Consider the following 27,101-nt stretch of genomic DNA (forward strand, 5'->3'; position numbering starts at 1 on the left):
GAAGGGCCTGCTCCTCATTTGTAGGGCACCAAAGTACTTGGCACACTTTGCAGTACATGCAAATAGGATGCAGCACTGAATGGCTGCAGGGAGACCATGTGGAAAAGTGTTTTATCAGTCAGGTCTTGCTTATTGCTTGCAAGCTGTGAGAAACAACTGCTAACTTTGAAAATTTAAAAAGGTTTATTAAACCTTGACAAAAATACAACAAAGGACTACATAAGGAAAAATTCACAACACTGAGAACTGCCCTCATTGGTACCACATGTCCAGTTCATCTTCAAGATGGAAGCTCAGTCCTTTATACCCCTGGGGGTTGCATCAGCCAGCCCTGGCCCCTCCCAGAGTCTGTCAGTCAGCTCTTCTTTGCCATTTATCGGTGGAGATTGCTTTCTTGTAACTTGATTGGAGGTCAGGGGTTGCCATGCCTCACCCCTAAGCACCAAGCTTTTCCATTCCCAGCTCCCCATGCAAGGGGCACACGTGCACACATTGTACCTGTCCTGGACAGCCCAGGCTGTCTGATGGCAGCAGTGCAGGGGGGAATGGGACCATGGGGAGAGCAGAGGACATCTAAACTACAATAACATAACCATACATCACTAAAGCTTCTCTTAATATTCACACAATAGTCATCCCTTAATTGCAAGAGCCAATCATCTCATTATCCATCTTTAACAAAGCCTAGTGAGAAAGCCTGCTTTTTATGGGATAAAATAAATCTATTCAGGAGAGATTTTTTCAGATCTTTTTAAGATTGGCTTTTTGCCAAAGGGTTTATGATCAATAAAATGCAGCTCAGTCTATTGTGAGCACATAATCAGGTACTTGCTGGCTTGCTGAAAGATGGAGCCAAACCAACAATTCTAGAACTTAGTGTCAGCAGTAAAAAGGATTTCACTTGAGAAGATGCTTTGCCCAATAAGGAGGTACACAAGTCAAGATGAAGCAAAGCCTTTTGCTGAAGGTAGTTCTTGAGTAGTCACTGGAGTGCTGCTCCACTCTTACACAGCCCTGCATGTTTTCACTGGGAGAATTTTCTCATAGCTTAACATGGGATTGACACAGCTTCAAGAGCTGCCAAGAAGTACTTCACTGATTCAAAAAGGTAAGGCACAGACAGAAAGGGAGATCAAACCCAAAGCTTAAGGCATTCTTATTTGTTTGGTTGAATTTTGATCCAGAAAGACAAGAAATGAGTGGACAAAAAGCTTATATTCTCATGTGAGATAAGCACACCATCTTTGATTTCATCTAAAACCCTCCTCTGCTAAAACTCTTTGTTTTAGCAAACAAAATGTGTTTCAGTTTGGTCAAATATCTGAGGAAAATCAAGTGTAAAATATCAGATTGTCCCTGGCTCACCCTTACAAAAAACCAAATGGGTTCCCATTCAGGCAAATGTCACTCAAGAGTGTTTGAAACACACAGCAGATGTTGCCCAAGCACAGCTGATCATAAAAGTCCTTAAGAATAAGGCAGCTTTGATCCCTGTCTTCCCTTTTCCCATGAATTAAAAATAACAGCCTTGTCAGCAACCTCACAGTTGAGAAACATTTAAGTATGAAATTAAGTATTTGTGTCTTAGTACTGAAAGCAATTAAAAATCCAAGCTGTTTTTGAAGTTCCAATAATACCTTTTAATAATATAGCAGGTATGTTATAGATTAAGAATTATCTTAAGGAAATGCAAGGATTATGTTACACTGTGTTATGACACCTTTTTATTTTATTAGCAATATAGCTTCATGCATTTCAACTAAATACCTTTGTTTTAACATTATATACCTGTAGATCTAGATTGTTCTTCAGCTAATTTAAAGTTAGCAAAAGTTTAAAAGTGTGGTTTCCTTCTATGTCCTTCAAACAAAATAGGCTGTGGAACTCTCACCTAAACAAATGAGCAAGTAGACAAATGCAAGAACTGGGAAAATAAAAACTATCTGAAAGATTTCACCCCTAATGGTCATCCAAGTCTGGCTGTAAATCAGAACAGATTGTCTGTGGCATCTCTGTGACAAGACCCAGTCTCCAAAACAAGATTGAGAGATTATCTACATCACGAAACAAGATGTACTTGAGTCTTACGCTCCATAAGAAAAGCTAATCTTTATTAATTAGTTGTCATGGAAATACAGCCTTAGGAAAGCTATGAGTGATACACCAAGATCAGATACAAATTGCTTTTACACAAGCCTTCATCATGATTTTGATAAACAAACAGTAAGCAAGGTAAAATTTGGCCTATTTCAGAAGTCCTGCTGAGAAATAAATGCCACAGGGGTTCAAAAACAAACAGACAAAAAAAAAGAAATTAATTAGAAAAGGTTTAAGATACTGCAAATAACAACTATTACATTTCTTTCAGGCTTTCTGGCAGAGACCTGTTATATTACCTTATGGTGCCTGAATGATGGGCAGCTGAAAGGATCAAACCAGCAACAGCAGGAAGGAAACAGCATTCCAAACCCAGGGGTGAAGGCCCCTGCTCGTGCCACCTGCTGCGGGATGCATTACCAGAGAGAGGCCAGATGCAGGGTAGAAGGCCAAGGATTTTAGCAACAGTCTTAAATTATTTCTTCACATAAAGTAAGGCTTCTAGGAGCACAAGCTGACTTTGGCTTCTTTTCCTCTTTTCAGAGCTGTGTACAGCGCAGTTGCAGGAGTTCACTGCTCAGAGGCAAGGGAAGGGAGATGCACGGGGCTGATGTCCCGGCACACAGACACCCCCTGGCATCAGCAGGATGGACTAACAAAGCAGAGGGACAGCCCAGAGCCCGCCGGGCCCAGCTGAACCTGCCGAGCTGGCAGAATGCAACCAGCAGCACTGAGCTCTCACCAGAGAGATAAAAAAGAGCTGAAGAAGCAAATCATCTGATTTCTGCATAGAGCTCTCTTCCCCATTCACTGTTGCATTTGGAGGGCAAGCAAAGAAAGAAGAGGGAGTGGCACAAAAATTTTCAGGCATTTGGTTTATTCCTCTAACACTGTGTTATACTGGCAGTAAACCCAGAAACAACATCCCAGCCTGTGGAGTAGAGCAAGGCCATGACTGCTCATCTTTGGGACTGCAAGGCCCCTGCTCGGGCTTTCCTACGGACAGACAGGATTTGTTCTTTTAACTTTATTTGGATGCAATGGCTGATTACAGCAATGTAAAAGTGTCATATATATTACATATTTACACACATTATTATGTGTATATTGTTATAGCAGCCCAAAATGACCAGCTTTGCTATAAACTTATAAAGGGAATTTTACAAGTAATTTCCATGTTCATTCAGGAGCCACATAGCATTACTTGTAAGATTATTAAATGTTCTATTGTGGATCAGAAAATTATTTCATTTTATAAATGAGTGAAAAGTAATCAAACAGCTTGATTCTTCCAAAGGTAATCAAAATTGAAATAAGGTAGCATTTACATGTCTTCTCAAATAAATCAGCCAGCTGTTCCAAAATGAAATGAAACAAACAAAATAAAATAAAGTAAAATAAAATAAAATAAAATAAAATAAAATAAAATAAAATAAAATAAAATAAATAAAAGCCCTACAGCTGATTCAGGAGAGTTAATTTCAAAATTCAGACTAGTTTTATTTGCGCCAGTTGCAGCCACAAGCCAAAAGCAGGGTGGCAGCAGGGTGGGAGCACAGGCATGGCAGCAGTGGCTCCATGCAGGCTCAGTTCTCTTGTTTACCGAGGCACAGGAACAGCTTCTGCTGGGCCATCAATCCCTGAGCTGTCCCATTGTCCCTCAGGGTGGGCAGCAGAGGTGGCTGGGTGATACTGCAGGGTCTGCAGCTCCTGAACAGACACTCCCTCGGAAGACAGAATTGTCTTTGTTGTAATTGGTGACAAATATGTAAAGCCACCTGTCTCAAAAAAGCCTCCTGAAGCTACAATGAATCTTTTTATCATGGGATATCTGCTAAGATTCTATTGCCATGACATTATGGCATTTGATTAACTCAACTCTAGAATAAAGAAAACAACAGAGGGATCCTGTTCATTAGACAGCACAAAAGATTGACTTTGAAAAGATATTATTACTCCTACACATGATTTAAATTATCTCAATGCCTTCCCATGATTTAATACAATTCATACTATAGAGGTCTCTAAGACTTTCAACTCATGGAACTTAATTCTCATGAAAATACATAAAGAATATCCCAAATACCATTTAATGACATATATTTGCCTTTTAAATGTCAAACAAAAAATGCAATATATATATATATATCCATATATAAGCTAAAATTTGAGAAGCAGACAAGAATTCAATCCTTCTGTATGCTGCAGCAGCTTACCTTCACTATAGGACACACTGTGAAAGAAAACAATTTCTTCCTGTCCCAGAACTGCAGAAATACCCACTGCTAACCCAATTTTAATTCCTTAATTTCTGAATATTCACCTCAAAATACAGCAAATTCTTTTTGTTGTTGCTGCTTCTCAAAATATGTTTATTAAAACTTTGATTTCTTTATACTATTTTTTATTTGCTTCTTAAATTATTACACTTGACCTCTTTAATAAACCACAGGGAATACAGAGGTCTGGATGCTCACCTGCTACAAAGAGAGTGGTTGAAGTTGTACTGAAAACTGGCCACATCCCAAGTTTGATCAGAAAGTTGCCTATTGAAAATGCTAAGTCTCAGCCAGTAGAGAGAGCCATGCTTTGCAAGCAAGGCTTGGCTGAGGCCCTCCATGACCACAAAGCTGTTTTAAAAGGAGAATTTGTTAGTACCAGGAAGCAAAGATGCTTGTGACACTGCACTGAAGAGGGAGTGCACTAGCTCTGTTTTGCAGAAAAGTCACATGTATGACCAGGTAACGTTCCACTCAGAATGAAACACTGTCCTCAACCTGCCAAGTCTATCTGTGGTACGCCTGCTATGGGAGATTTCCAAGAGTAACAGATTGCTCATTAGCCCCTACCTATTTAGCACCAGTGTAGAAAATTGCCTCAGCAGAGGAGTTTGACACAGAGAAGTGTTAGAAGAAGAAGGACGAGAAGGAGGAGCTAGAGCATTCATTGCTAGAGCAAGGCTTGCCTGAATTTCCACCTTCAGTGTCTGAAGAGAGAATCACTATTTCACCTTAGTTTTATGTGTGTAATCTGAAAGATGCTGCTTCAGCTGTGAAGCAGATCAGCTAATTATCTAAAATGTCTCCAGAGGCTCCAGCTCCAGCTGGCTGAGGTGCCAGGAAGAGGCTGACCTAACCAAGGAGCTCTTGCATGTTGCAAGGCACTGTGCATTATTTTAATCTTCTTGCATTTTGCATAAAACCACAAAAACATTTTCATTGACAATTAATCTGATGCAAATTTCTGCCTTGTCTCCTGGGATTTTCATTCAGGCAATAACTCTTGCAGGGTCAAAAGTTGAACCTAAGGCTATGTATAGGTTCGGGTAATGTTTAACTTTGTGGTGTGGTTTAATCACACAGAGTCTCATTCTTCAGGTATAGGCTGTGTACAGGGTGAAATCTTTTTCTTAAGGAACACTATTTAAGTGCTACTAGATTGCAATCATGTTAATTGAAACTCTGTTTATCTAAATAATTACACACTCATCTGTATGACCTCAATAATGTTACTAGAAGTTTCTCAGCCTCAAGACCTACTCTAGCTGTGCAGGATTCCATCTCTGAAGGCAAAAGGCAATTGTGACTCCCAAGCAGCCTGGAATCTTTGGAACAGAGCCAACTATGTCATCATTCTGTTGATTTGGGAAATTGTACCAATGGCCAAAAGGTACCAAAGGCTTTTCGGAAATCTTGATCTCAACATAACATAAGCTTTGATTACACAAAAGCTGACCAAGACTTTGAGGACCTTCCCTGCACTTTTACCTGTAAGCAAACCATTCTTCCCTCTTGGACATCACTTTTCACATGTACTGCCTTAATGGGCCAGGTTTGTTGGTTGGTTATTTGGTTTTTGGGTTTGGGGTATTTTTCTGAGTTGGACTTGATGATCCTTATGGAGGCTACAAACAATGTGTGTTGTCACATAGGGTGGTGCAAAATGCAACTGATTCTAGTAGCCAAGAAGTCAAAGTGATTCTCAGTTAAAGGTCTAAGCAAATGGATATATTTTTTCATTCCTGACAATAGATGCATTATAATTGTAACCATTGTTACATTTTTAATCATTGTTATATTTTAGTGGCTATTCTCTGCAATGTAAATCATGGATCTGTCCTGCCTCGAAATTGACATTCATTAATCTACACAGAAATAAGTATTAATTGCAAATGTTAGTAATTTGGATACAGAATTTGCTTTCACTTTCCTAGACTGATAATAGCAGTCTTGTATTGAGGATGAAGACAGCCCAGCTCCTGCAGCAGTGTTTCAGATGAGGAAGAATGTGTGTGCATCGCCCCTTTTAATGTACATACATGCAGGCAGGTTAATCAGGAATTACCTGGCTGTCATAAATTCCAGTTTCTATTACTCTCAAAGATGCATTAGTGCTTCAGAGACTGTCTTTTCATTATTCAGATGGTTTGCATACAAAGCAATACTAGCTTTCCCTTTGTATGTCCTTAAGCCTCTTCCAGGCAAAATGCATTCCTTCCTTAAAACAGTCAGAGCTCATCTGACATGTTGTTTCCTGACCCATTAACTACAATTGATCCAAACCTCATGCATTTTTTCAGTCAATAGTATTTTCAGGCTAATTTTAATCTTCTGATATGTGAATTCTTAGGTAAATCTCACCAAATTGTTTGCTTTTGATACAGAAGTGGATATCTCCGGTACCCTCATCTGGTATCATATTCTTTCCCATATTACAGCTTTTTTTTTCTGCATGCAGACTGCCCCTTGCCATGCACTACACCATTTTTGGTTTTAGAAAGTACAACATAGCAGTTTGGGATGAGGTATTCTCAGTGCTGATGATTTGTCATAGACTCTACCCCTTAATTCAGTTTTGGGACACAATGTTTTTTAGAGGGAAGCCATTGCAAGGATAAAATGTGTGAATTTCCATTCTTCCCTGTATCAAAGGCATTACTGAAAATTTAAAACTCTGGCCATCATATAGCTTGTCTCAGTGGAGAATGTACTTCTGGTCAAGGCATTCTACTTTCTTTAGACAAAATTTAGAGTTTGTGGTTACCTCAGCTGAAAGGTATTTGCCTACAGCTGCTTCAGTCCCTCTGAAAGCAAGACCTTCACAGAGGTATTTTGTACATGAACCTATGCTCTTAATACAGCTCTCTTTTTAAAAGCACTTAAAAACTCCAGTAAAATTCACTTTGTATTTTTGCAAGAACAAATAAGCACAGCATTGACTGCAATACCCATTCTACATGCCAATATAACCCAGAGGTTCTTACAGCCATATCTGCAATCATTCAAATGTGTTGTTTTGCATATTAAATGAGACACTAGCAGTCCTCTTTAAGTTTTCAATGAAGAGGTGTGTATTCTGGTATTACTTACAGAGTTGTAACTCAGGTAGTGTGAGTTGCTGCAGACATTACTGGAAGATCTAAGCTGATATTCTGGGATTGTCACTTTAGCTCCAGCTCAATGCTCCCTTGGTTTAATTTATGCTACAAGAAGTTCATTAACTAAACACTGACAGTCTTCTTGGGCCAGTTTTGCAAGAAAGCAGTTCCCAGCCAGCTGAAATGTTCTGTTTGTTCCTGATACTTTTTGTTGCTATTTAGAAAGCTGCAGCATCAGTGCACAGAAATCCCAGAGTACAGAGTGACCTCGCTGGCCAGGGGATTGGAACCTCCACACACTCACAGGGTGCCAAAGATCAGGTTAAGATACCTGTGTGGCATCTGCCTGCCTGACAGCTGAGCATGCTTGAAGAGCACCTTCATACACCACATCAGAGATTAGATGACAAACAACTGATAAACACGTGTCTAGAACAGTCCATGTTACACTCATACTGAAATTCTAGACAAAACCAAAATCCAAATTAAACCTAAAACACCCACAGTCATTATTCAGCCAAATATGTTACAGTGAAGACATGGCCCCACGCAGCAGCAATGTTACAAGTGCACACAACAGAACCAAAGCTTCTGCAGATAACAAGGTACATTTTCAATGAGAAACATTCTGACTTTCCAAGGGCATGTCCATTCAGCAGGGTCCCTGCCTCTGTTAAATGGCTGGCACAGATCCAAACAAAATCAGGACTGTTTTTATAAATCTCTGCTCTTTCACTTGAAGGGAAAAAGGAGCTGGCTCTTGCAGCAGAATAACCAGAGAGTATTTTAGTGCTCATTTCTCAGGTATCTTACAGGTGCCAATGCTGAGACTAACAAAGATTAGGCCAGGAAAAAGGCTGATAATCATGAAAAAGGAACTAAACCACAAAGCTTAGATGAGAGCATAAATTATCAGGATAGATGAATATCCAGTGAAATGCGTGCAAGACCTAAAACTAGTACTAATATGGTCCTTGATTTCTTAAGTCAGAACAAAAGTTCCTTCAGAGAAACACATAAATTGTGAACAAACTCTTCAGTTCAATTCATGTAAATGCAAGTTTGGCACATTGCTTAAGAAGAAAATCAGCAAAGTCTGGCTCAGATCCAAAGTCAAAGCTGGATGGGCTGCAAATCTAAGCAGGAAGATTATTTTCTCTGGTTAATCATTATATTATTTTCATTTAATTCTGATCAGAATTAAATGAAAATTATGGCCAAGGAGAGAGAAAGGTCCAACACTTTGGATGCAGAATCTAATAGAAATTTAGGATGTTCCACAGCCGTGCAATGCTGTTTCCTGTGACAGCAGCAGGACTCCCAAAATCTCTGTCTGCAACTGGTGACACAGCCATCCCTGCTGAGGCATACACTGGCCTTTTCAAGTGGGCAGGAACTGTTTAGCTGGTATTAGTGGCCAGGAGCTTTGGTTCAGAGAGAACAATAGGTGTACTATTTTAGAGGCATTAAAGGTATTAGTGGCAAATCTGCATCGCGCCTTGTTTACTGCAGTACCAGTGGCATTAGAAAGGAATTGGAAATTACTGCAACAGGCTGCCTGTTTTGAAATGTTCCATGCTGTATGAAAACATGATTCTTATTGTGGCCATCATTATAAAAACCAGCAGTGTTAATCAGCACTTTCTAGTTTTAAAATTAAAGGAAGCAAGTTGCTTCCATAAACTTTGTTGTCACACTTCTCAAAAAAACAATTATGGCTCATGCGAGCTATTTATATGGCTTTTTATTCAATAAGGAGTTACACTTTGATTTCTGCATATTTTCAGTCAAAAACAAATATTTTCATACCAAGTAACAGTCACATGAAATATTTTAGTTAGAGAATTACTTAAATAAGTGAGAAAAAACAGCAGCTCAAATCCATGCAGTCACACATTGACAACTCTAATGCCTGTTTCCATTTCTCTTGGGAAAATCAAAGAATAAAAGTATTAGGCCTTTAAATTGGTTATTATGTGAGACAAAAAACTTGATTGGCCAAGATTTAACAGTCAATCTCCTAAGATGAGATGTGCTTGCAATTTTATTTCAGCTTGAAAGGCACCATGATGGAGCTGTGTGCTACAAACTCAGTCCTGTGTTAGGAAAGCCTTGAACCAGACACAAACAGGGGCAGGCAGAGGGTCCTGAGCTCCTTCCTACCAGCTCTGCCCACAGTCTTGCCCCCAGCTCTGGGGAGTTTATGTATTGTTTTTAAATTTTTTTATAATTTACAGTTTTATGCTATTTCCACTTCCTCCTGCTCCTCCCACCAGGAGAGGTGCTGATACAACTTCCAAAGGAAAACAAGAGGCACCACAGTAACTTTCCCATGGCAGCATTTATCTCAAAGTCAAGGGCAGGTTTATTGGTTTTTTTGCTATTTGGCCCAGCCCACTTTTTTTTTTTTTTCAGTCAGATGAGGATGATACTTTTAAAGTTCCCAGGCATGGACACAGGGATTTTAGTAGCTAAAATCCTAATGAGATACATAGCTGGGGCCTCAGACTGCATTTCAAGCTATTTGGGTCATTCTACCAAGTCACAAGAACATCAGAGAGTAGCATGGTGTGCACAGCTCTAAATATACTGTATTTTGGCCAGCTTTCAATTAAGAGCTTTCTATTTCAGCAAAACTTAACAGAAAACAATGAAGCAACTGGCATTAGAATGGTGTTAATTTTTCCTCATTTCAGACATAGTTTGACCTACTTAGCTGACTGTTAGATTTAAGTCAATGAATGCAGAATGAAATTCACGGACATGAACTGGCCTTTCTCAAACTGAAACCAACAGAGCTGGCACAAAGCTGTTACACTGAAATGATTCAGGATGAATCCAGTAATCATCATTACACAGTTGACAGCTAACAGTTTTACTCAGTCCTTTTTTTCTCAAACTGATGACTGTAAATGACTGGTCTTTATAGAAAAATATACTCTTTTAAGTGCTGAGAAGTATATACTCTCCCACATGAAGGACGATATTTACATACACTTTAGCAGCATGATTTATGCCAAAATTTTTGAAAGTCAAGGCTTGTCATGTGATAAAACAGCAAGTATGCAACCATGATGAGTCAGTAGCCATACCCCAGTAACAGAGAAAAATCTGCCCAATGTATTTTTCTTGTCCCTCACTTTTACCTCTCAAAGAATGCAGTGTTTAGAGTAACACCGCAATTCAGAAAAAACGAAGTAGATATTTTCAACCCAAATGTAAATAATTTTTTAAGGTCAGATCTATACCATGTCCCCAGGAAAGGCTGCTGAAAATGGGGTTTACCTCCTTAGCAGTACTACTTGTTTCCCATGAACAATCAGGCTGTTGCAGGTGCAAATAGTAGCTATATATCTTAGGACCAAAATTATGCTTTTTTCCCATATTTATTCCAACAGAGTTGCTCTCCACAGAGCAACTCTGCATTGATATTCACTGCTGGCTTTGCACTGCAGCTGCAGTCCTGCAGCATACTTTATCAAGAAGCAATTTGGCATGCAAATGTGCAAGTGACAACATAATGAGAATCTGGAATTCATCTCACTACAGTTATTCTATTCCTTAAGCATTTTTCTTCTAAGTTAGCGTAATTCTCTATCGAGCTTCAAATTCTAACATTTTAGATCTCAGAATAATCCAATATTCTCTAATCTGATTAAACTTTCATTCCTTTGACCCACGCTTCTCCAAATCACCTCTGCATTTCCCAGTGCACACTTCTAGCAAACCCTGCAGCCCACGCTGTGACTCTGAGCAGGGTGACAGCCACAGCTGGGGCTCACATCTCACACAGCAGCCCAACAGCAGGCAGCAGCACAGCCTCTGCCACAAAACTTACTTAGGCTCACAAAAAAGAAACTGTCCCCAGGGAGTTGCATACTCACCAGTGAATATTAGATATTTGGTCTGGTTGTTTCATATGAACTTACACTTTTTTACAACAATTTTTAATGTATTTTGTACCTGAAATATTTTTAATTATGTTAGTGTTCAATTGTTCAATTTGATGCATTTAAAATACAAAAAACACTTCAGGAAGTCCTAATAAAATCAGAATCTAAGATTTGGGTTGTCTCATAAAATGCATCTTTCACTGCTAACAGCTCCCAGTTGATGGATGTAGCTTACACCATAATTTCATGGTTTCCATCATATAAGGATCTCTCAAATCCACAACAAGTGTTTCTCTTTTATGGTAGTTGCAAACAAGCACCGTCTACAAATCAGATGTTAACACAACACAGCAAATTGCAAACCTGGTGAAAGTGTTTGCTTACTGGGCATCAGTTCTCAAGAAAACTACTTTCTACACTCCTGCACAAAGTCTTCAAATCCAAGTTTCTCTCTCGTCAAAACAAAACTAAACCAAACAAACAGGAAAAGTTTGAAAGTGCTTACCTTGAAGAAGCTCCGAAGAAAATACATTATGCTTAGCATTTTGGAGGGTTTGAAATGAAGAATTGTTCAATCTTTAGAACATCCAAGGCCTGGGTGAATTCCTACACTCCTGCTGTGTCTTTAGTTACATGCTTTCTTGTTGCTATTTTGGACAGTCTTAGTACAAGGGAAGCATATGAGCCATGCCAGGAGCTTATGCTAAGGAGTTGCATAACAATTAGGGCTTATCTGTGCTGCGCTGTGCAGTGCAGCAATGCAAACAGGTTTGTTCACAGTTTACTAGCCCCAGAACACTTCCACTAGGCATGCCCAGAATGATGCCATTGTATTTGCTAAAGAAACTAAAGCTATTTGTGAGTGCTTCTAAAAGAACTGGAACTACAAAGGACAGCACATGTTCCCGTACATCCCCCCCAGCCTTTGCTTTTGCCAACTCCAAGTTCACCCAGTGAGTATTACGCTTGCTGCAGCATTTAAAAGCAAAGGCTCCCACACTGGGAGCTTTCTAGTTGCTATCTTTAAAGGTAAGAAAAATTGCAGAACAAGTCTTTTGAAGTGCAGAAAAGTAAATGTAATTTCACCTTCGTCTTTTTTCTCGCTTAACATTAAAGTCCCTTAAAATTTATTTGTGCTTCAGTAACATTCAGCAGCACAGAGATGCAACTTATGTCACGTAGCAAAGAATCTATAGACATTTAGTGGCCAGGACTGAGAGTTATGCAAAGCCTCCTCACACAGTGCACAGAGAATTAAAGACAACTCCAGAGTGCAAGCAAGTTCTCAAAGGGGGATCATTCTGCAGTAGAGCAACTCTCAGGCACAGCCTGACACTGCAAGCCTTCACTAATTTTTAATCTGGCTATGGTCTGTGTGTGAACTACCAAAATCCTGCCACCAGGAAGAGAAGTTTTAAGGAGTAGTTCCAGAGGAACTTCTGATGCTCCACACTGCTGGCACAGGGAAGAGAAACAGAGAAATGTGCAGTGCCCCCAGCACAGCAAGGTGGGAGGGGAACTCTGTCCCCCAGCGGGGCTGAGGGCCCAGCACACATCCACAGCAAACACCAGCTCTGAGGCTGAATTTGCTCTTTGACTTGCCCTGTGCAATGTAGGATCTCTGGGCCAACACCCCCGAAGCACAGCCCTGCTTTGGGTTTGCTTTGGGGTTTGCTTTGGGGTTTGCTTTGGGGTTTGCTTTGGGGTCTGCTTTGGGGTCTGCTTTGGGGTTTGCTTTGGGTTTGCTGTGCTGCAAACCCCTCTATAGCCCCAGCAGCCACTCTTCTGGTTAGTCCATTGCACACAGATATGCTGATGTTTATGGTAGTACATGTAAATCAGATTTTTCATGCAAAAATCAAATATTTTACAGCAGGAAGCATAATTGGCCACATGCACAGTTTTTCTGCCATTATGGGAACTGCATGAGTTAAGCATCCACAGTCACAAGGATGGCACACCTAACTTGTGAGAAACCAGGCCAATAATTTCTAAATTGCAACAGAAGGCACAAATGAAATATCATCTGTGGTTTGACCTGCTTCAGTGAAGTTTGGTCCTGTCAACTCTTATGATTTCATGGACAAAAGGAGTTTGTAACCCTAAATTTTAGCTCTAAAATATAGGCATTTGCCAATAGTATAGACCCACAGCAATCTTTGTAAGTAAATTTTTGGCCCAAATTATGGAAGGAAAACCCCAGATAAAAATTCCTAAAAGTCTCAAAACTACTAAAAATCCAATGTTAGTTTGCAAAAATTCTGCTTGAGGGAAAATAGGCCTGGCACATTATTTTTCAATGCTTTGATTTGTTAATATTTAAATTTAAATAATTTTGAAAGACTACTTTTTATGATTTATCCTGAAATTACTCTCACTCTTTTAAAACCAGCTCATTTGAGAAGTAGCAGGCACACTTCTATTTCCTGCATGCCTCTCCTGGTATTGACTTAGCAGGTTGTGCTCACAAGGTTCAGGTGAAACATTCTTTGCCCAAGCCCTTACATCAGTCTCTGAGCAGAAGGAAATGCCCACTGAGAAAAGTCCAGCTCTGCAGTGCCTTGGCATTTATTTTTTCACTAATTAAAAGGAAAATAAAACTTTATTCATATTTGAATTAGGGGTTTTTAATAAGAATCTATAGATGTTGAAAAGAAAGTTTTTTCTGCCTGATTTTTATCTACAAGTATTTCTAATTTACACAGAAATGTCTCTTAAAAACAACTTGCCAAAGCAGGCCATTGTCCAAAGGACTTGATTCCCCTTTCCAGTGGTTGTCTTTTCTGAAATTAAAGTTCAACTGCTCATCTTTGCCTTATTCTTCCATGCTTTACTCATTCATGGGTTAGAAATAAGGGTGTTCCTTCTGTAAATCAGCAGTAAATCTGTAAACCATTTCCTCAGACTGGTGCATTTATTGGGCTGATTCAATTCACCACACAGGATGTGCAAAATTTCACAGTATTCCCTTATCTGCAATTCCTTGAAAACAATTTGAACTCTGTGGATCAAAACTCCAGGAAATTTGCAATAAGCTTTCTAACAATCAGACCTGTGTGATTCTGCATCCTAGCAGATCATTATGGAGCTACCTAAATCCTTTTACAGCCCTGGAAAACACTGGCTGGACCGGGTGCCCTGGTATTGGGTGGTGGTGGGGTCTCTGAGAGGGGAAGGGGCTGGTCTGTGCTGGACACAAACCCCAGTCCCAATTCCCTCAGGACAGTCAGGAGAGAGCTGGAGAAGCCAGGAGTGAAGGAGGGAACATCAGCCTTGAGGGGAACCAGGGAGAAGTGGGGAGAGGAGTTTCCACTTTGTTTTTGTTTCTCATCATATCTCATCATTTTCCCCAAAGCTGAGTCTGTTTTGCCCATAATGGTAATTGTTAAGTGTCTTTATCTCAACCCATGAGCTCTTCCATTCTTATTTTCTCCCTTTTCCTGTTGAGGAGGGGGTGATAAAGGGTGGCAGCTGGTCCATGTCAATGTGCTATGACTACACACAACCCTCAAAGCATTAAAGAGTACCTGCAACCCTATTTAATCTGGGTTACAACATGTGCAAACACCTAAAAGATCTTCTTTCCCCCTTAATCCTACATCTAATGAAGTCCCTGATAGTAACTTTGATTTGCAAATCTATAAGAATCTTTCTGATGTCCAAAATTTTACATTTTGCAGAATGTCAGCCTACTGCTGATAGACTGGCTTTTTTCCTAGCTAACCTCTCACACTTTCCCCCCCTCCCTTTAAAAGCAAACAATCTGGACTTCACTACTATCAAGTCCATTTTCAGAGTGAGGAGTTTATCACTCACCATGAACTTCACTTGCAAAACTGTGGCAATCATTTTTTCAGTGTATGATTCTGAGGTTTCATTTGGTCAGTGAGGATTTATTCTCTTTTGGACAGGCACAGATCTGTTAATCCTCAAGTGCCCAAGGCCAGCTACTGTTGACGTTTTCCTTACTGATACACTATCTAAATCCACATGCCTTTTCTGCTTTATAAAGAACAGCAGCTGAAAACTATCACTGACTCAGAACAAAATATCCTTTTTGCTTTTTGTCACTCCAGCCAAAAGTTACTATTTAAAGTGACACTGCCTTCAGCAGAGCAGCTCCATGGAGTGCCTGAACCAAAAAATACCTGTCTAAACCTTGCAGAACACTGACACCAGGATTCTCTGAGGGCAGACCAGTGACACTGAAACTCCACTACTGCACTAGTGGAAGGTTTTCTTCCCCTCATTTCAACTATTTGATTACTTCATATACCGTTCACTTAATTTGACATGGTTGGGTATTCTGTAGATTGTGTCAGGCTGCCTTCCAAACTAACTAGATGATGGAAAATATGTTGAAGTCATTCCAGCTTTATGGCTACAAAGGTCAAATGTGACAAGGCTTGTGTGCATCATGTAGAGCTTAAAGTGAGGATGGAGACTGGGCCTGCTTTCTTGCCTCTTCTCAGAGCACCATATGCCCTGCAAGACTCCTTCAAGGAACAACAATTTTGCTCTATGTTGCCTTTCCCTTGGAAGCCAAAGCCTAGAGATTTCATTTTTTTCATGTCAATAAAGACATGAACATACTTTATTAAATAAGGCATTAAAAATGGCTCGGTGGAACATCAATTTATATCCATGAACTATCAGGTTCTGAAATACTGCAATCTGAAATCAAAGCTCCAAGAGGGAAAACTTTAAGCTGTCCCCTGACCTGGGCAGAAGGGACATGCTGCAGGCAGCCATCATAAGCGTCTTCACATGATGATTTAAGTGACCAAACAGGTATTCTAATTTCTGAAGGATCATGGCAGACACTTTCATCTCCACTGTAATTGCTTCTTTTCCCTCAGGCAGTTCATTTGATTACCATTATCATAAAAATATACCTCTTGATGCAGCCTAACATGTTGGTTCAAGGACTCTTCAAATCCTTCTGAATTTCTCTCCTGTAATCAAAGCATTTAAGTTTTCTGTCTTCACAGAAGGTAAGAGATTCTGGGCTTATAATGGGGAACTGAGCTTTTGGGAGCTGAGACAGCTATTTCTGTGCTTTACCACAGCCTCAGCTCCCAGCTGGATAAACATTCGTCCTGCTAAACTAAATCCCTGGACACCAGCACTGGCCACCATTGCCCAACAAATCCCATTTCTTATGGAAATCAGCTACTAACTTAGAACTCCTTATACAATGCTCTAAATGATGGGACAGTTTAAGAGTGCATTTGAATTGTAAACTTCTGAAGAAAAACAGTAAAGGAAATTTTAGCATTCAAGAATCAAATTTTTTTCATGCAAAAATCAAAAGTCTTGGATCAAAGCCTGATTGGAATTTGTTCTGTCAAAATATGTATGGGAGTTGCTGATGCTGCCATGAGAAGAACTCATGCTGTCTCTGCTTCCTCAGGCCCCTACCCACAAGGGGTATCAGGATGAAGGTATTTTTACTCCAGTTTGATACTTCCACTCGAGACTGAGCCCAGGCTGTGAGACCCAGGAGCCTTGTGATGAATCTTGCAAGGTTAATTCAGAGCTGGTTGGATCTCTGGAGTTCTTTTCTAAACTAGAGGCATGGGTAACACAGAGTTAGCTGCCTCTTTGTCTAGTCTAATAGGGAGCTCTTACTATGGGTTTAGAAAAGATCTTATTCATGTCCATTTAAAAATCCCTTGCAGAAAAGAGCTAAAATGACCCCACTGGTCAAGAGTTGCCTTTGGCCCTAATAAAGCCAGTGAAATGAATTCCAAACAGATTTTCTAGAAGAATTTACTGAGTTCAGAGGAAGTCCAGAGTAGAAGTACTGAGGTCCCAAATAATGAATCTGCCCTAAATACACTCTGAACAAGTCAAAGAAATGGAGAGCTAAATGCAGTGTAGAAGCAGGCTTCTGTGATTACTCCTGTGCCTGGAGAGAAGTCCTGCTGGTGGTCAGCTAGTCAGAAGCAGAATGAGTGGCTTCTCCACCCACTATTCTCCAGAATGTCCCAGCCAGGTGAATGGCAGAGGGGTGTTTATCACATGAAGGTAATGAAAATGACAGGGCATAATGAAGCAGAGTTCCAGTACTTTTATTCTCAGTTATTCCGGAATTCATGACAACTGTCTCAGAGTTACAACCATTATATTAGATTCAAGTGTGACATTAAAACCTTCTCTGCCTGGATGGAAGTATTACTGTCATACAGATGAGAATCCCAGCCATAACCCCAAATCTACCCTGCACGGGACATAAAATCCATTTTTGTGTCTTTGCATCCCCACAGGTACAGAGGAAGTGCTGGCACCCGTAGGAAGGTGAGAGGCAGTGACACAGCAGAAGTCACAACTCTGCAATGTCAAATGTCAAGCATCAGGATCATGGACACAAAGAGACACAACCCAGCAGTAGGTATTGTCAGTCTGATGGGAGAATGAAAACCAAGACAGCCAATATCAAGGCTGCTTAAAGATTTCTTTCAGATCAGAGTCCTTGTCCTGTTTTGAGGGCCAGACTGTTCTGAAGTTGATCAAAGAAAGCCTCTAGGGAGATTCGATAAGACAGGGAATGAGACAATATTCTATTATTAGGTGATATATTCTGGTTAGGACAATGTTACTATTTCAAAGGCTCATAACATTTAGATTTCTAATCCAGAAAGTTTAATAAGTGAGGCAGAGGCAGAGTACTTGTGGAGAGGTTTGTCTGTAGGAAAAGCACTTTGGCAACCATTCCAGGAATAGACAGTGCACACACAACAGAGAAATTCCCACAAACTGCCGTCTCTCTGATGAGATCCCACAGCTGATCAGTGTGAGGTGAGAAAGTCTAGAGCTTTCTTCCTGAGTGGGTGACATCACAAGGTTAGTAATTCAAGATGGGGTCAGTTTTTCACTCAAGAAATACTTCAAAACTGAGAAAAAATCCTGAAGTACTTGTACTTTTGGTACAATTATTCCTTTGATTAACACATAAATGCTGTTCTTGTTAACCAGCATATTTTGAACTGAGGTGTCAACACATACATTAATATGCTTTCACTTCTAGCACAAGTAATTAGATCATGTGTACATAGACAATAGCTACACAACATAGAATAGATTGTATAGTTAAGAGATAAATATGACATTGTCATCTATTGCTACACTTTACAGTGAAAATATAAATGCAGATCAAGGCTTTGAGACTGTAAACACAAGTGTTGTGAATACAGGCATAAGAAATAATAGTGCTCTGTGTTCCTTCAATAGAGATTGATGACCAACTTGCTTTCCTGCTTTCTGCTTTGTTGATACATGGTGCCAATCTTCAAAGAAATCACAGTATATGTGTTTCCTAGACTAACTTCAATATTCATTTACTGTGTCTGCCCTCTTGCATGTGTTCTTCCTGCATTATTATATTATCCAGGTTTCCTGGTTTTTCTGATTTTACTTCCTCAGGATAGATGAAACTCTTTTGAGTAGGTAGTTTTTTCACAAATATCTTTAAAACTCTGTTTTGCAGTTTGTTCTATTAACAGAGAAACTAAGAAATACATGTTTCCACCCTTCCACAGAACTAGCTGGATGTCTAAGAATTGGGCACACCCCAGCTCTTTGCTTCATACTCCTTGGCTGGCATTGGCACTCACCCACCACTGCAAAACCCAGGAGTTGCTCAACCTCTACCAAGAGCTCTTTTCCTGTAAATTCCCCAGACACAAACAGTCCAGTACTGGTGAGAAAATGGCAGATTAAAACAAGAAATATGCATCTCTTTACCTAGCATGGCATGGCATTTGACAAGAATTAAAGACAAATAATTCCAGTATTAATTCTTTCCAGCAACTTACTCCCAGTTGTTATTGCAAGCCAAGACCTGGTATTTGAGTCATCCTACAAATGGCAAATTGCAGCACATCTATGGGGAGGTGTCAAAAGCTCTCAAAACCACACTAACTTCAGCATTTTAGAATTCTGAACTGGTCAGGCATCAGAACAGTCCCAGGCAACCCTCACCAGGTCATATCACAGAACTTAATATATTGACAGCAATGCACCTTGTTCAGTGCAAAGGCAGCAGGCAGGCAGGTGACAGCTGCAACACTGCGGGGGCTGCAGGCTGGATCTGCAGAGTGCAGAAAGACAGGAGGGGGAAGCTCACAGACTGCCAGCCTCACTTGCTTCTGTAGCCATCAGTTCCTCAGCTCTGCATTCAAGACCAAGTTAACGAATTTGTGAAACAAAAATAAAGCTCTATGAATGGATTAGGCAGAGCAGTTGCAGTTACAGATGCAGAACTGATTCTGCACCACACCATGTGCTGGGATCTCTGGCTCAGGCTCCAAAACCTCATGCTTTTTATTTTTGAGCCGTTCCAAGTCACCATCATATATTTAATATGTGTTCCAAGGATTAACCATGTATGTTGTTGATGCTGCAGCTGATATCTCTTACATTAATACCTAAGAATTCACCCTTATCCACTGAGCAGTACCACACACTTGCAAAATATTTCTTAGTGGGAAAATAACTGCTCTTGGAGGTGCATCTCTGCTGCTAATTTTTGCCTGCTGTGCCCTTAAGCTATTGTGCATCCACTGGAGTGATGTGGTTGGAGATTACCAAAGTCCACGTGCACTCAGAGTATTAAGAAGCCTCACACATGTAGAATGGAAAGAGATTAATCATAACCATGTAATGCTGCTAATTTTCAATCCCACCAGGAATTTCACTCTTCCTCCATTTCCTCTCTGGGACAGGTTTATTATTTTCAGTTTGGGTGCAAGCTGGGATGAACAGTAACAGTTTGGATGACCATAAGAGCTCATTATATCAATTGGCACTAATATCTTTTCAGACTCATGCATCTGAGGTATTTTGGATAGTAATTTTTTACATATGGCATGGGTCAAGTGACAAACCAAGAAGCCAAATACCCAGACTTGTCACACTGACTTTAAGAGCAGGACAAAATCTTACCCAAGGCATCTGCAATTGTCAGAGATCTGTGTTCACTAATATACATGTTTCACTCAACATACGGCTACAAACCTGGCTGTTCCAATTTCAACGTCTCCCCCAACTCCTGAAAGCTTCTAAAGCTTTTCTCACTACCTTGAATGGAGACAATTACTACACCCAGAGGGCCAGAAACATTCATTCTTTCTTCTGGGTGCTGTGGAACTCCAACTATTTGCTCACTCTTCAATGGCAAGACAGAGTAAGATACAATTGATGTCAACTGCTATGCTGTGTTTTCAACACCCTGAACAACCTGTCCAGAAGAGCCCAATGGCAGAATGTCCCAACTAGCAGTGAGGGACAGTGGAAAAGGGATATCATAACCATTTCTGTTCTTTGAGATAAGCACTTCTACAACAATGGTGGATTTCAGCATAGCAGAGAAAAAACAGCCCAGTAATTTGCTAAGTTGACCAGCTAATTGTTCTCACTGAGACTCATTCACAACAGAATTTCATTTACAGTGTCTTAACTTTTCCAAGAACAGAGTCCTTGTGCTTGAAGAGCTCAGGAGTAAACCAGGGAAAGGTTTTAAACAATAAAACCTAAAACACTAACTTCATTTTTCAACCTACAAAACCCTTCATGTTTTGGTTTCCCATAGCAGCTACATTAATTGTGTTGTCATTATGAAACCTTTTATAGCCACCTGCCATAAAAATAAATGAAAGATCTGTGAGAAGTTGACAGGTAGTTGAGGTAAAACTAAAATAATTACCAGATCTCCAGAGAGGAAAACCAGACCTGGATGACATCAACAATTGAGAAAGTCAGAGACGCAGAGCATTACACACTTGAACGAACTCACATTTTCCAGGCTATTTTGTCTGCACATCCCAGAGAATTCAAACTCCAATGTCAGTAAAAAAATGGAGGATGAGGCTCTCTGGCTAGACCCTTGTTTTTTTCTCACAAAAACAAGCCAAAAATCTGGAAAATCTATGTTCTAAGATGAGCCAATTGTAGGGGATCCATCACGCTTTACATTTGGAAACACTGCTATAGAATATTTTATATCCCTTTGAGAGTTCAAAGCATAAGTAAAAAAAAATCAGCCATGAAGAATAGTTTAAAACATTTTTACAATAATGGGCCAAATTTTTCCCAGTGTGCATGTCAGACAATGAGAATATTTTGGTTTGCCTTTGCCTGTGCACCAAGGCAGTTCTAAGCACTTGCAAGCTCAAGCTTGTACATGTTCATCTGTCAGCACTAAACCTGCTTTGATCATCGCTTCTCCTGTCCAGTGCACCGAGTCTGTCTTGCAGAAGTAACCAGCAAAAATCTCTTTCCAACCAGCAGAAAAAGCAGGGCAGATCAGGATAAGGGAGAATGCTGTCCCAAAAAGTGCAGTTCAGGCAAGAGATGTAAATGTTTCAAACTGGGAAGATGTCACTGCATCCCAAGCTTCATGTTGTTTTTGTGTGCCTGGCATTAGTAATTGGACTGAGACGAGCTTGATTGTCTATGATTTAGCTTTAAGTCAAGGCAGGACACAAAGCTTTCTTCTGAGTGATTAAGGGTTAGCTACCAGTTTCATAGCCTGACAGATGCTCCCTTTGGCTCCCCACAAAACCAGTTCTTTCCTACAGAGTGTGATACAGATTGAAAATGGTTCCAAGAAAAGAGCCATGTGCTTGTGGAATATATCCAATTAGAAAAGCTGTTTTTCTCAGGCTCTCAGCTATGGACCAGACCACACTGGACTGTCCACTGACTTACAGGCTGTCTCATTTTGTCCACTGACTTACAGGGTGCCTCAATCCTTTCGTTGTCTCAGTGCTTGCTGTTTAACCATGGTCTCCAAATCACGCACACTAAAGCTCAGGTGAGTCACAACATCAAGAAAAACAAGATTAAGCCTGTTTATCCCATATGCTCCATGCACACAAAACCAGTTGCACAGCCCCAGGACAGAGAAAGCTGTAGAGTGTCATGGAAAGCAGCCAACTTCCTTTTTGCTGTGCTCTCCATCTGCCATCTTGCCTTCACTGCAAATTGGTGCTAACATTATTTTATTACTTTTTTTCTTATCTGAGCTATGTCCTGGTTTCTAGGAAAATCTCACCCCAACAAATCTTTTCCTACAAAATCTTTCTTATTTCACTTTAGTTCACACTTCCTAGGACAGTGTTGACAGACCAGGAAAGCAGTATGTTGCTTCATGTCTCGACAACACCATTGAAGTAATAATACTTAATACTCTTCTCCCAGCTATTGTACTGAAGTACTTTGTACTAGGAAATAAAGGCTTCCATATATTTGATCTAAGTTATTCAGGATTAAATGAATTCTAGAGACTTCCATTTCAAACTGGGAAAATTAATAAATTAATTTCTGTTTTTCTAATTGACTACAGTCCTACATCCACACGGAGAAATATCTGTGTCTTCTGTTTCTTTAAATTAAATGGCCTCCAATCATCTAATGCTGGGACCTTTCCTCAGGTAAATAATTTTAGCTTTGGACAACTCTTTTTTTTGCATAAATCTGCTCTTTTCTTTGAAATCTTCAAGAAACTGTATATCTATTTAGCTGCTATCTCCAAGTAAGCAACTTCTAATTAAGGCAATATTAATGCTGTCTGTATTGGACATTTTTATACCCTGATCATTTTCATGTCAGCAGCTGCAGCACAGCTTTTTATGTGAATTATTATTCTCCTACCAGTAGTTCAAACCATACACAAGACTGGTTTGGTTCCATTTAAACTCCATGCAATTTTTATTTGAAGTAATAGCATTTGTATTTCTGCTTCCAAGGATCCTGGTTTTGTAGGTAACATCCACTTGAACAACAGCTAGGAAAAGGAGAATTGTTGAAAACAATCTAAATTTCTTTACAACTCTTTCTATACCACATAAGCCTATGTGGCTTATCTCTGAGTTATTGCTGGAGCCCTTTCCTTCCACTTCTTGCAAATCAATGAAAGGGATATGAGGATATGAGATATGATTTCAGGAGACATGAGTTTTCCTATAAATTCCACTGTTAATCTGCATTACTCTGGGAAAATTTGCTGGCTTAGGTAGCCCTTAACATGAATGAAAGCACTGTTACCAATGAGTCCTAGCTTTGGTAAACCATAAATGCCCGTGGTTGGTTTGAATCAATAACTAATTTCATTTTGTGGAGAGAGGACCTGCAGAGACTGTAAGCCTAATCCAAAATTTTGAAACAGGATGACTAGAGACAGGTTCTTTAATATCTATGAAGGGCTGGGGATCTCAGCTGTCATTTCACAGATTTCTTTTAGAACCCCTATTTTCAAAGAGGGGTCAGAACTCATAAACTGTTTAGGTTTAAAATATGATGTGCAGCCTTCACCAGAAACAGTGTTCTTCTCCACTCTTGACATGCCAGAAATGTGAATATTCCTTTTGAGCTGAAGGGATCCTCAGTGCTGTTTGCAAGGTCTGAACTTGCTTGTACATCAGCACCTTCTGGATCAGGTAAAGGAAGTGAGTTGAAGCTGCTCAGTTACTGAAACCCCAAGGTCCTCACCTTCCCAAACCCTTGCCACACCTTTCCAACTGGAAAGGATCATCAGCTCTCATGTTAAAAGCAAAGAGAAATTACTTCATTATGTGAAAAAACCCCACATTTTAAGACTGTTTGTGTGTAGGTAGCTCACTTCTGTAACTGGTTTCACATCCACACTAGCTTGTTTTACTACTTATTTTCCCAGGGAGCAGCAGAAACATTTAAAATCCAGGATGTTTGAAGAGTGGTATTCTCTCAGACAGGAACTCTATGAAACCAGTTTTACCATTTTGCCTTTTCAAAGGTAAGTACGTCCAGGGTGTTGTCTGATGCTCTGGTTCTTGTGAGGACAACACAGGAAAGGGGATACATTTATGCATCTGCACCACAAAATTCCTGAGTTTAGGAGACTATTCACAGGTATTAAACTGACAAAGAAAATTGGTCAAATGAAAAGACTGCATATTAATAACTTTGAATGGGGCTTGCTAGGAAAGGCCATAAGCAGGCCAATAGACCACTGGCTGACAAGCTTTCCTCTTAGTCTTACCCAGAATTCAGTGAAGAGGCCTATTTTTTTCATTTTTTGAGGTGTTCTAAATTGGACTTCTCAACTTAAGTCTCCCCCCAAGACTCCCTGAGAGAACTGCACTCAGGTGCAGGTACAGCCCTTTGACTTCCTCCTCCCCAGACAGAGAATTTGCCTTTTAAGCTGAATCAGTTTTAACTAGAGAGTGTGAACTCTTCCATGGGCAGAAAGGGAACATGGCAGAAAGGAGCTTTCCTGTCCAGATGCTTTTATGGTCCCACTTGCATCACCACCTTCATTTTGTGTGCTGTAAAGTTAATTTATTTCAAATTACAAGAACAATACAAAAGATGTTCTTGTAAGTATCCTTCATACCTCAGAAACTTTGCTCTAGTTTATACACCACACTTTTGGCAGCAGAGACAAAAGCCAAATTAGAAAAAGCAGGAAAGACACACATATGGAAGCTGAGGTACTTAATGGCTTTGGGAAGAACAGAGATGTAGTAAATAAGAAACAGAGAAGAAGCAAAATGGAAGAACTGGACCAAGCTTTTAAATAGAAATTATGTGAAAAGACAGAGCAGAGACAAGCTGTTTCATAGATGTTGCACCTCCCTTCAACTTTTCCTCAAGGACAATTGTGCCTCCCTGAATTGCTGTAATAGAACAGCAAACACAAAGAATGGAAGGCACTTACATCCTATGGCAGTGGAGGCACACACATTACACAGAAAGGTGTGAGTGCTCTGGGAGCATTATGAGCCTTCATAAAACAGGGCTACATAATGCCACCAAAATTAATGAAATGAACTGGTAAAACCAGCATCAAACAGGGCTCCAGCTACAAGGCTTGAGACACTGACTTATCCAATTCAATTTAATATGAAAAGAAGGATTCAGTTCTGGAATCTCATAGTTTGACAGATGCAAACAACAGATAATTCCCCATAGCTCATAATCATGCAAAAAATATTTCCACTGCTGCTTTGAACTTTTGAGCTGTAGTTTTTGTACCTATGTGGGAGACAATCCTAGGAAGGGCTGAACATTTTTAGGTTGCATTGTCTTCAGATGAATCAATAAATTAACTTTTGTTACACTGTAAATAAAATTTATTGTACCATCATATAATTTAAAACCTGTTACAATTCAATATCATAATACATACGAGGAGTGAGTGAACTTACATTTGTGGATTTGGTATTTGATAGAAAAATTATGCTATAAAATTAGTTTTTCACTGAAGGATGTTCCAAAATTTCTTTGAAGACAGCTGGAAGCTTTTAAAGCTGGTATGGACCATGTTGAAATAGATTTTTTTCTGAACACTTTCTTGTGATGCTCAAATATCCCCAGATAAAGATGCCAGAATTTGCTCTAAACTGTTTGAACACAGATTATTACAGTCCCTGCAAAGAGCTCTTCCGGCTATACCATGAATGAAAGCACAATCCCAGCTCAAACAGAAGTGGCTCTGACCTCAGTGTGACATTGTGTCTTCTCAGAAGTACTCTCTTCTGTTCCCCCAGCAGTCCTTCTTACAGCACTTCCTTGGCACTCCTGTGCAGAGATAGAGGAAGAAATTTTTAAAAGTCAGTTTGACCTTTAGAAAACAAGGAGTCATCCATACAATTGCTTTCAGTCCACCTGCCCATGGGGAAAAAAAGCTGTCTTGATTTAGCTGAAAAATCTTAATGGAAAATGGGGCTGAAAGAACATCACTTTGGCTACAAAATGAGGCTCTCAGACACTAAGAATCACCAGAATGAAAAGGACTTGTGTGACACTCTGTATTTGAGTAGAGTCTGTAACTATATAACATAAATGGGTTTTCACAAGTCCCTGCTTCACTTAACACAGGCATGGACAAAACTCACTTAGGACTTAAGTTTTTATTATCGTCTCTGTTTGAGTTAAAAAGAAGAGGGAATTAGCAACTGTGTCAGGCACCAAAAGAGCCCAGAGAACTGGGGGCAGACTGGTGGGGAATTGCACTGCCCGTGCTCGCCTGCTAGCAGACAACCATTGCAGAACCTGTGGCTTCTTTTGGGTACCACTATAGATTTCTAGGAGGAAAGAATCTCCTGCTGTTTCTCAGCCTGGCAAACTGACAGGAGCTCAGTTCCTCACTTCTTCTTCATGCCTCTGAGGTTAACTGGTCTTTCTTTTAGGTTCCTATCCCCTTACTCTTTCCAAATCCATCTGTCTCCAACCTATTTTCATCTGGAGATGATGTTCCTGCCAACAGTCTCCTGTGTCTGTCCTGATCATCAGACACCAGTCACACAAACTAAGAGGCATTAGGGGTATGTCAATGTCAAGCTCCCAGTTAAACCTAAAAAGAAGGCAACAAGTGGCAGAATGTCTTCAGCCCTGGGTGTACACACCCTGGTCTCAGTTCAATGCATGATCTTCATTAAAACTTTGGAAATAACAAACATTCAGGTTTAACATGGGTGGTATCTCTGGAGGGAGAGGAATTTGTCATAACTAAGAGGGTTTTGTTACCCTTGTGACAGATGAATACAGTGATGTAGCTTCTCATTTACAATATGAGACGTGAAAACCTTGAAATAATATTTCAATTGCCAGCATCATCTAGCTCTAGCTTCTCTGAAGTCCAATTCATTTCCACAAAAAGAATTGTTATTAATAAAGTAGAGATCTCATTGACTTTAGCTGAATTCAGCCTCAATGAGATGAGACATGAGATGGAGGAGCAAATCTCTCTC

General features: G+C 40.0%; 1 protein-coding gene and 2 long non-coding RNA genes across 4 annotated transcripts in view; 1 reads left to right on the plus strand and 2 right to left on the minus strand.

Moving 5' to 3' along the window:
• The window catches only part of ARHGEF4 (Rho guanine nucleotide exchange factor 4), a 205,676-nt gene that overhangs the window by 163,592 nt on the left and 14,983 nt on the right, over nucleotides 1-27,101 (minus strand). The window contains exon 2 of the mRNA XM_064435811.1: nucleotides 25,849-25,929. The gene's annotated coding sequence lies outside the window, so the exon portion shown is untranslated. The remainder of the gene's footprint in view (nucleotides 1-25,848; nucleotides 25,930-27,101) is intronic.
• Nucleotides 685-3,470, plus strand: LOC135278439 (uncharacterized). 2 transcript variants are annotated; one of them, XR_010345954.1, is made up of 4 exons: nucleotides 685-967; nucleotides 1,048-1,108; nucleotides 2,369-2,538; nucleotides 2,641-3,470. It is a non-coding gene; the product is annotated as an uncharacterized LOC135278439 (long non-coding RNA). The 2 variants fall into 2 exon arrangements; XR_010345953.1 differs by having other exon boundaries at nucleotides 691-967; nucleotides 2,369-3,470.
• Nucleotides 3,636-5,658, minus strand: LOC135278440 (uncharacterized). Its single transcript, XR_010345955.1, has 3 exons — nucleotides 5,596-5,658; nucleotides 4,575-4,727; nucleotides 3,636-3,822 (listed from the first exon to the last, which is right to left on the minus strand). It is a non-coding gene; the product is annotated as an uncharacterized LOC135278440 (long non-coding RNA).

This window comes from Passer domesticus, chromosome 11 (assembly GCF_036417665.1).
Source record: "Passer domesticus isolate bPasDom1 chromosome 11, bPasDom1.hap1, whole genome shotgun sequence".
NCBI classification, from domain to species: Eukaryota; Metazoa; Chordata; class Aves; order Passeriformes; family Passeridae; genus Passer; species Passer domesticus.